Source organism: Polistes dominula, unplaced genomic scaffold, assembly GCF_049000335.1.
Source record: "Polistes dominula isolate Pdom_NZ unplaced genomic scaffold, Pdom_raw_medaka contig_11, whole genome shotgun sequence".
Lineage (NCBI taxonomy): Eukaryota > Metazoa > Arthropoda > Insecta > Hymenoptera > Vespidae > Polistes > Polistes dominula.
The window spans coordinates 4,890,775-4,901,785 of record NW_028301154.1 but is presented as its reverse complement, the minus strand read 5'-3'; positions in this window follow the sequence as shown (position 1 = coordinate 4,901,785).

The following is an 11,011-nucleotide window of genomic DNA, read 5'->3' as shown; positions in this document are numbered from 1 at the left end:
TATTAGGTGCTTCCCAAGCAGCCAGGGCTCACCGACCAATCCTTCTCACGAATGCCCGATTTTTTTTTTCGTGGCGTTGTAAGACTGTGGAACATATTACGAAACAGACCCCGCCCTCCATCATCCCGGCTGAGCCCCCTGGGTGGGATTCGTTAAAAAAATTTGACCGCTGGACTGACCAACTGGGACCGGTAAGATTCGAACCACGGATCTTTCGCTTTCCGGGCGCGACTGTTCTTTAACCAATTGAGCTATCCAGGGCTACCGACAAATGTTCCTCACGAATGCCTCATAAGTTTGGCATGGAGGCGCTCGTCCCACGGAAGATTTTTGAAAGACTTTCTGAAACCTTATCGTCATGTTTTGTTAAGTCAGACGATACAAGTAAAAAAAAAAATCGAGTTTTTTTTCATAAATAGTTAGTTTAATATCTCAAAAATATGCCCGTACATTTTTAGAGTGAAATTTGCATTATGTATCGATTAAAAATTCATTTAAGTGCTCCGCCTCAACTCGGCGTTAGACGAGAACGCTAAACTTTGAACGCGTTTTTCTCAAAACAACTTTTTTCAAACTGACGCGCAAGATATCTCAAAACGTTCTCCACCGATTCTTATGAACTTTATAGCACACATTTTCTTTATAGTATTTTTAGCTTCTAGTTGAATTTTTAGAATGCCACCAAAATTTTCAAAAATTGCCATTTTTTTACCAAAAAACCGTCGGAAGAAAGGGTCAAAAATCGGACTTTTTTGTCTTAGTCTTAGCCAATTTACGATTTTTTAACTTTTTTGTTTTTTTCTTAATTTAACTAAATGTTACATGATTTATGACAACGCTTTAACCCTTTTTTTTATTCCAAATTGCAGTAACTGAAGCTAAAAATCACGCTGATTGATGCCTTTCGCCGCGAGAGCCTCAGAAGATTAGTTACTATAGCGGCCATTTTAAAAAAAAAATTAAAAAAAATCGGATTTTTATATTTTTATATGTAATGAATAAACATGCTAAGTTTAAAAACGATTCATTTATTCTTTCCATTTTAAATAAGCCTCTGAAAAACGGTCAAAATTTAGGAGTTTACATGTATCGCCGGCCTCAAAGGTTTCTATAAATATGATTGAAAAATGTTTTTGACATAATTTTCATAATAGTTCTACAAACTTTCTTGAAATATTGTGTGAAATCTTTGCAAAATTATTCTGCAAGGTTTTATAGAAATATTTTTTCATCAAGGTTTCGCAAGAAAATAATATTTTTTTGAAATATTTCATAAAAAGGTTTCCAGAACATATCGCAAAATATTGAGAGAAAACTTTTAAAAATGTTTTGAGAAATATTATTTGAAAGGTTGCTATAAGATTTATAAAAGATTTATTTCAAAAAATGATTACTAGAAATATTTAACAACCTTTCTGCAACATTTATTGAAATATTTTTAATAATATTCTTACAAACTTTCTTGAGATATTTTATAAAATTTTTTTGCAAGATTTCTGCTAGGTTTCATAGAAATAGTTTTAAACAATTTAATTACTTTTTCAGTAAAATATATTTAAAATGTTCTTGAAATATTTCAGTAAAATCTTTTATAAATCCTTTTTACAATATTTTTGAATGATGCCTGCAAGGTTTCTGAAACATTTTTTAGGAATATTTTACGAAAATTTTCGCTGAAAGATTTCAAAACTTATCGTGTTATGTGGGTATCAGTCCTTAGTCAGTCCTTAGTCAGTCCTTAGTCTTCAGTCTTGAGTTAGTCTGTCTGCATCTGTCTGTTATCTGTTATTCTGCAAATCTCTCACAGTCAGTTGGTTTTATATTTGTAACTCTTTTGTATTCTGTATTTTTGTAACCACGCTACTTTTTGTAAACTTATGCAAATACCGCTCGACATCACATCGTAATTAATTAAATGAACTATTATACACATATATTTCAGTTCATCATCAGTTTATCTTTATATTTCTCTCTATCTGAACTCCCACAATTCAAAATTACAAAAAAAAATATCTAACAATAAAGGTATTAACATGATAAATATAAAATAGATAATTCATAAATTGTTAAATTAAATAATAAATTTAAACATATAAAAATGTATGTACTATCAATATTAAAATATATTTCTACTTTTACTTCAATCTAATCAGCTAAAATGTATGAAATATTGATAACATTCCTCGCACAACAAAAATGAATACTTATTCAATATTTAAAAAAATGTATAATTATAATAGTATTTATATCATAAAAATTAATTATTCATTATTATTCGATTCATTTAAAAGCAGTATTTTGAGCTGATAGCCACTTATTAATCAACATATGAAAGTCTTGATCAAAAGATAATATATAGAATTGTAACGATTAAATAAATTTAGGAATGAACAGAAAGCAGTGTTTTGTAGTATCTCTATGGTTTTGTGCGTATGTAGTGAAATATGTATATAAAAACAGAAGAAATTTAAGGACATAGAATACAAACAACGCTGTTGGAAGTGCCAATATAGGTATATTTAGCATAAGATAATTTTCTTGTAAGTAAAGCTACAAGAAATGTTATTCTTTCTTTTGTTCGCGTTGTATAGTATAGGAAATGAGTATATTATGTATGTATGTATGTATGCATGCATGTATGTATGGCTGTATGGATGTATGTATGAGGTACGTGTGTGTGCGCGTACTTACTGCGTAACAGAAAACAAAACACGGTCATAAGACCGATTATCTGCTACGAAAAGAAGTAGGGATTTCAAAGAAAGAAAAAGTTAAAGAAAAAGATGAGAGTAAATGACAATAGACGATAGAGTGAATAAAGAAGAAGTAATTAAAATAAGAAATTAAAATGTTTTTAAAATATTAAAATATTGTATGTACATTTAAAATTTACCATGATAGTAATGCGGCGCCACCCTAATTTAATGCATTTCGACGGACACTTTTTCTATATACAGAGATGTTACTCCTTACTTCTACCCTCCATATTTTCTTGGAAGTAAAGCTACAAGAAATGATATTCTTTCTTTTGTCCGCGTTGTATAGTATAGGAAATGAGTATATTATGTACGTATGTATGTATGGCTGTTTGGATGTATGTATGTGGTACGTGTGTGGCGCGTACTTATTGCGTAACCGAAAACAAAACACGGTCATAAGACCAATTATCTGCTACGAAAAGAAGTAGGGATTACAAAGAAAGAAAAAGTTAAGGAAAAAGATGAGAGTAAATGACAATAGACGATAGAGTGAATAAAGAAAAAGTAATTAAAATAAGAAATTAAAATGTTTTTAAAATATTAAAATATTGTGTGTATATATTCGTTTTCAGATTTTTTTGGGCTGAATAGATAGAATTAGGAAATTAAAAATAAATTTTCTTGTTACGTTACCAAATAACGAAGTCACGCGTATTCTGCTAACAAATGATTACCGAAAAAAATATTAATGTCTACAGAGTCCGAGAACGTAATGATCAGACGGACATTATTAATTACTGTACACATATATATGTAAAAAAAAAAGTGTATTTTGTTCCGTTGGAATTATGCGCGCTTTTATAAGTATGAAGGTTATAGAAACGATGTTACGTGTACAGACCAAATTGAATATATAAATAAGAGAAACAAAGGAAAGAAAAAACGTTACATGTATAGATCAGATTGAATATTTAAATAAGACAGATTTAATAGACTAAGAAAGTGAGTGTGAAAAGTGAGGAATAGACATAATCGTCGTTTTTCTTTTCAGAACAACACCTCGTCCTATTCTTGAACATTTCTTCAGAAACACTTCTATTTTGGTCATATATATACATAAATATATATTATAATATAGTTACATATTATATATATTACACATCTTATCTTATGAAATGGTTTATTGTTCGGCATTTTGTTATTTCAAGAATCGTGTATTATAATAATTTGTAAGAGAAACAGCTTTTTAAAAATCAATTATATTTTCAATCTTTTAATGATAATTTATAATAAGAATTATTTTATAAAATAGACACACTAATTTTAAAATAGTACCTAATGAAAATAAAAATTAAAGTCAACTTTTCTTTGATGATTTATCAGATGTACTAAATAATACTTTTAACAAAAATGAACTTTACAATTATAGCAATATTCTTAAATTGAGTAATGTTAATACACACAAAAGAGCATCACAAAATATGTGGGCCATGAATTAACAAAACGTCGTATGCAATGTATTAAGAATTTTAATAAGATTCTTACCCTTTTTTGTAGTAGCTCTCGTGGATTGGACCTCTAGCACACACACATTTTCAATAACCAATAATAAAATAATAGTAGTAGCGAGTAATATTTAATTTTACTAAAATATATTATCTCAAATTTAATTATGTTTAATTAAAATTAATCTTTTTTGTTAACGACCAACCCATATAAAAAAGATCACTGATTTTACATAATACACATTCAAAGTTAACAACAAAAAATAGAAACCTAAGACTGAACAGATCAATCAAAAATGGCTCGCTTCGCTTCTTGATCCTATTTATAAACTTATGCCTGCCCCCACTTCCTTGACGGTTACTTCTTTTCTACAGCGAATCAGTTTTTAGGATATGCCCTCTTTGTTTCTTATTGGATACTCCTACTGACGTCCACGAAGCTCATTGGCTTAGATAACTAACATGATCTCACAATTGCCTTCAATGACGATACTTTTAAGAGTAAAAGATAAAAAAAGAAAATGGTTCAGTACGTAACAATAAAGATATATAATAATTTTCCGAGTAAAAAGAAATTTGTGTGTATAAAAAGGCCGCATAAATGTAAGAGGAAATGTATATTACGTGAAAGCTTAACTCCTGGGTAATCAGCTAAATATCTAGATAATATTTATTTTATCTACTAGGCACTCGTTAAAATGAAAGAGAGATTTTTGCTAGAACAGCAACGTTTTTCTATATAGATAATTTATTAATTTATTATATATATATAAATATATAATAGAATATAAAATATTTTTGAATATAAATTTAATAACTAATAAAATATATTCAAAGGAACACTTTATAAATTTTAATTCAACTTTAAAACAATTCTTGCGTTTATTCTGGTATTTGTTTTTTTATTTTTTTTTTTTTTAATTTATTATAATATTACATTCATCTTTGGAAGAATCAAAGAAATTCGAGAATGAACAGAAAAGCAGTTTTTTCTGTTAGAAGAAACTTGAGAGGTAGATAACGAAGAGCGATTACTATTAAAAGCGTGCATACAAGATGTTTCGATAATAGCTTCAGACGATATCCTTAACAGTAAAACCAAGGAAAATATTCTTTCTTTTGTCGTGATCTGATAGTGTGAGTATGAGTACATGAAAATGATATGTATGTTGCGGCGTGTGCGGCGCTGCGTGCTTATGGCGTACGTGACCAAAAGCAAAACGATCAATTGTCATTCGAGTAGATGCGAAGTGGGGATTCGAAAGAAAGGAAAAATTCAGAAGAATAAAGCTTCAAAAAAATGACGAAAGATGTTAAGGGGAATAACGCGTATCCTATATGTATATGATATTTATATGATATATATATGTTTATGTATATGTATGTATGTATGTATAAGGAATGAAAGTACGAGCGCATGGATGGTATTTTTCTTAGAAACCGTAAAGAGTATTTGTTTTTTACGACAAAAGATTCTGCTAACTATAAGTAATACGACGAATAACAAAAAGCTAAATATACAGCGTTATAAGAAATACTTTGGTTAACACATTGAAGATCGCTTACGAGATATCTCGTTTTTCGTATTGCGTTGCTAAGGGCTGTTGCTAAGATATTCCAAATATTATAAATGTAATACTTATAATTCATACTACGTGATCTAATTAAATCTGCGATCAAATGATAATTATTCTTATTTATAAATATTGGGTTTTAAGAAAAGCAACATTTTTTTATTTTTTTTATCATGTTTTATATTGATTTTATTATAGTATGATTTTTAACAAATATTAAAATATAATTACCATTACTGTTGCATTTTGAACTTTGTTAATATCATTTATAGTTTTGTTTTCATGAGCTTTTTTCCAACTATAGAAAATTATATACCATAATATACAAAATTATATAAATATACGATATTTAAACTATTTAAAAAGAAAGAAATAAATAAATAAAAAGAAAAAATATATAATCAAAAGCGGTATATCGTAATCGATATTTTTAATAGTACCCTGTAAAAAGAAATCAAGAGGAGTAAAATCTGGAGATCTGGGTGGCGGCCATTTCACAAGTCCGTATGTTCCAATCCATTTATTTGGAAACGTGTTATTCAAGAAATTTAACACTGCTCCGCAATTATGTGGTGGAGAACCGTCTTGTTAATAATAAAAATCTTTAACAATGGATATTGGCAATTCTTCCCAGTAATTTCGAAAATGTTCATCCAAAAATGTTAAATAGATAGATAGATAGATAAATAGATTTATTTACTGTTTCCCCGAAGGGTTACACTCCTTTTACAATTATATCCTTAACCTATCTTAACAGTACCCTCTCCCTCATTTCCCCTTCCTCTCTTCCCCCTTCACCCGTTCCAAACCTTCACTTCTTCCTCCCTTATTCCCATCCTTGTCTCTTCTTCTTCTCTCTCATACTCCCAATCCTCTTCATCCCCTCCTCCCCCATTCCACTCTCATCCAAAATTTCCTTTATCCTCTCTTCCACTCCTCTCCCGTCCTCCTCACCTACAGCTCTACTGCAGCCCTCCAACACATGCTCCCATGTCTCTTTCTCCCATCCACACACCCTGCACCTTTTCTTCTCCTCCTCCTCCTCCCAGTATCTCCCTTCCCTCAACTCATTCCGCAATCTAAATCTCGCCACTCTTCTTCAAAAATGTTAAATATCTGGCACTATTTAGTGTACCGTCATAAAAATAAGGTCCCAAGATTGTGTTATCAATTATATCACACTAGACATTAGTACGAAATTGTACTTGGAAATTTGTTACTCTCTTGAAATGTGGATTTTCAGTATTCCATAGATAAATATTATGGTGATTAAGAGTCATATTATTATTAAAACTCGATTCATCAGTCCAAAGTAGTTTTTTATAGAAATCGCAGTCGTTCTTATTATTCTTAAGTAGCCAATTACTAAATTCTGCACGCCGCGTTAAATCATTCTCTCTCAATTCTTGTACTATGTTGTATTTGAAAGATTTCATTTGGTATCACTTTATTCAGAAATTCTTCTTGGTACTTTAACTTGCTTAGTCTTTTATTTTTATCGCACTCGCAATAAATACGTACCATATTTGACTTCTTTTCTTTCGAATAACGATACATCGCACTAAGTATCTGCAAACTCTCTGTGAAATAATACTGAAATAATCCTGTAAATCTTATAATAGAAGTAAGCATTAGCACTGACCTTACACAAGCCATAACATTGAACAGAAAATGTAAATATACCAATAAGACATCTTGGTATGTACAGTCATACGAGTCAGTACAGTAATTTTAATTTTTGACCTAAAATGAGTTTCAAGGTCATGATATGGTACATCGTTGAATTCGTTTTGATACAAGCTTTCACGTGATATAAAAAAACATATACAACTCCACTTTAAAAACTTAAGGTCACCTTCATTTCTCAAAAAATAATACAAATATAAAAAAATATATGCGTCATTACATTGCTTATAAAAAACAGTATCAATTTCTCCAATTTAATTTTTTTTAAATATCTACCAATTACGAGATAAATGCTGGCTAGTAAATCTATGAACACCCTGTATATGGTATCAATATTATAATAAATAAATACTACAATTATCTTACTTTTTATACTGTGCATTCGTCTCATTCTCTTAATTTTTTGAAAGTTTCACTTCTAACCAGTGAAGCCCAGATCGTAGAACATTTCTACCCCTTCTCTTGAGCCCAGCACGCCTCGCACACAACGAAATTTTACGTGTTGGTGTGTCGGGAAAGCGAAAGAAATCGAGGGAAGCCGAGAGAAGCCGAGGTTAGCTGCGCGACAGCGGAGAAATAATACCCCCACCACGCGCCGCGGAGAAATCATCATGGACATAATTCACATTGATTTACACATTGTTTTACACAATGTTTAAATGTGCTGGGCTCGAGAGAAGGGGTAGAAATGTTCTACGATTTGGCTTCATTGCTTCTAACACATGTGATCTGCACACATGATATTTTTTCATTTCAAGATAATTTTATATGTATTATGAAATAAAGTATTTTATATTTAAAATTACTATCAACAGGAGAACCAACCTATTGGCCCACAGATCCACATAAAATACCAGACTTGTTAGATTTCTGTGTTGTTAAAGGAATAAGCCAACATTATCTAGATATTAAATCGAGTCTAGATTTGTCCTCTGACCATACTCCCCTTATAGTAAATGTTAGCTCCAGCGTTATTGTAAAAAATGCACCTCCTACATTACACACCAGGAAAACAAATTGGGACATATATAGATGCCTACTAAATGAAAAAGTTAGCTGCAACATACCTCTGAAAACAGAAGAACAACTGGAGGCCGCCATTGAACACTTTACAGTCAGTATACAGGAGGCGGCATGGGAAGCAACACCTACAGTTTCCAACAAAGGGACACCACTAGAAACCTCTGATTCTATTAAAAAGCTCATTGTTGAGAAAAGAAAACTGAGAAAACAGTGGCAACAGTCCAGAAATCCCGTTAATAAAACCAGACTTAACAGAGCTACAAGAAGACTGAAGAAATTGCTCCTGGAAGAAAGAGAATTAACTATCCAAAACTATGTTCAAAAATTAGCTCCAACTAAAGAAACAGACTATTCTCTCTGGAAAGCCACGAAGAAAATAAAAAATCCTCAAATCAGTGTACCACCCATCAAAATCGATAACAACAAATGGGCAAGGAGTGATGCGGAAAAGGCAGCGGCTTTTGCAAACCATCTCAAAGAAGTCTTTCAACCCTTTCCACAAGAGGTATCGGCCGAAGAAGAAGAGGAAGTACATACGTATCTGTATGCAACAGGAGATTTGTCTAGCCCCCATAAACCGTTTAGAGCAAGCGAAATCAGTCTGGTAATACACAAAGAAATCAGTATTAAGAAGGCTCCGGGTATTGATCTGATTACTGGCAAACTACTGCGTGAACTACCTGATAGATGCATAAGATTTCTTACAATAATATTTAATGCTATTCTTCGTCTCAACTACTTTCCTATACAATGGAAAATAGCACAAATTATCCTAATACAAAAACCAGGTAAAGACCCTCAACATGTTACCTCATATAGGCCTATTAGTTTGCTCTCACATTTATCGAAAGTACTAGAAAAGCTACTCGTCAAAAGAATTAATGCACATTTAGCTGTGAATCAGCTCATACCTGCACACCAATTTGGGTTCAGGAATAAGCACGCTACGATAGAGCAGGTACACAGACTAGTCCGTCAAATAAGCTTAAGTCTTGAGGAAAAAAAGTATTGCTCGGCTGTCTTTCTGGACGTCACTCAAGCCTTTGATAAAGTATGGCACCTAGGCTTATTATACAAACTTAAAAAAGCACTACCCTTCTGTATGTTCCAATTATTAAAGTCATACCTTGATAATAGATACTTTATTGTTAAACAAAATGATACATTTAGCAAACTACATCCTATCAGGTCAGGCGTCCCACAAGGAAGTGTCCTTGGACCAGTTTTATATACGTTATATACGGCAGATCTACCAACGACTGAACAAACAACCACCGCTACTTATGCAGATGACACTGCAATCATGGCTTCTCACTCCAACCCAACACTAGCTTCAAACCTGGTTCAAGAAAATTTGTACGGTATACAATTATGGCTAAAAAAATGGAGAATTCGTATTAATGAAACGAAATCGGTGCACATTACTTTCACACTCAGAAAACAAACATGTGCTCCAGTATCAATTAATAGCATACAAATTCCCCAATCAGATTCAGTGAAATATCTAGGAATGCACTTAGACAGTAAATTAAACTGGAAACACCACATCTGGCAAAAGAGGAAGCAACTTAGCTTACAACTTAGGAAACACTACTGGCTATTAGGTCCAAACTCCAAACTTTCTCTCAATAGTAAGGTTATAATATACAAAAGTATTTTGAAACCCATCTGGACCTATGGTATCCAACTCTGGGGCTCATCTGCTAACTCTAATATTGAAATCCTTGAAAGATTCCAATCAAAGACACTTCGCATTATAACAAACTCTCCATGGTATGTCACTAACAAAAACATCTCTAAGGATCTTGAAATACCCTCTGTCAAGTCAGTTGTTAAAAACTCTACTACTAAGTACTCTGAAAAACTCCAATTCCACCCTAATACCTTAGCTAATGAACTGCTTAACGAAGTTCACGATTTATGCCGCTTAAAAAGATTCAAACCGATAGACAATATAGCTAGATTTTAAGTATATTTCAAGTAGTCTGAGTTAAGGTTAAATATATAATATTATATTTTTGTTACATTAAGATATACGTCATACATGTGATATTAATATTAAGAAGGTATTAGCTATTGAGCGAAATACCTGCATGTTATTCTTGTACTATTCTATTTTTACCAACAAATTTGCTTATTGTTACTTTGTAATAGATTGCAAATAAACTCTCATATATAAAAAAAAAAAAATATTTAAAATGTAAGCGATAAGTCGTATTAGGTTACAATTTCCTTTTCTTTGTAAGCGATTTTCTGTCCTTCGTGTTCTCTTTCTTATAACAATTGGAAAACCTTTGACGGTTGCTAAGGAGATAACTATTTATGGTTGCTAGGGAGAAAACTATTAACGATAACAATTGAAATTGGTGGGAGTCCGAGTTTTTCCGATTTTTGCTCCCACCTCCACCTCCAGTGGGTACAGATGGCCAATAAGATTAATATGTTCCCTTTCTCTTTCCAAGAGGGCGTAGGCTACTTATAGCATAAATATGCGTAGATAATTATCGTACACGTAACATAATTT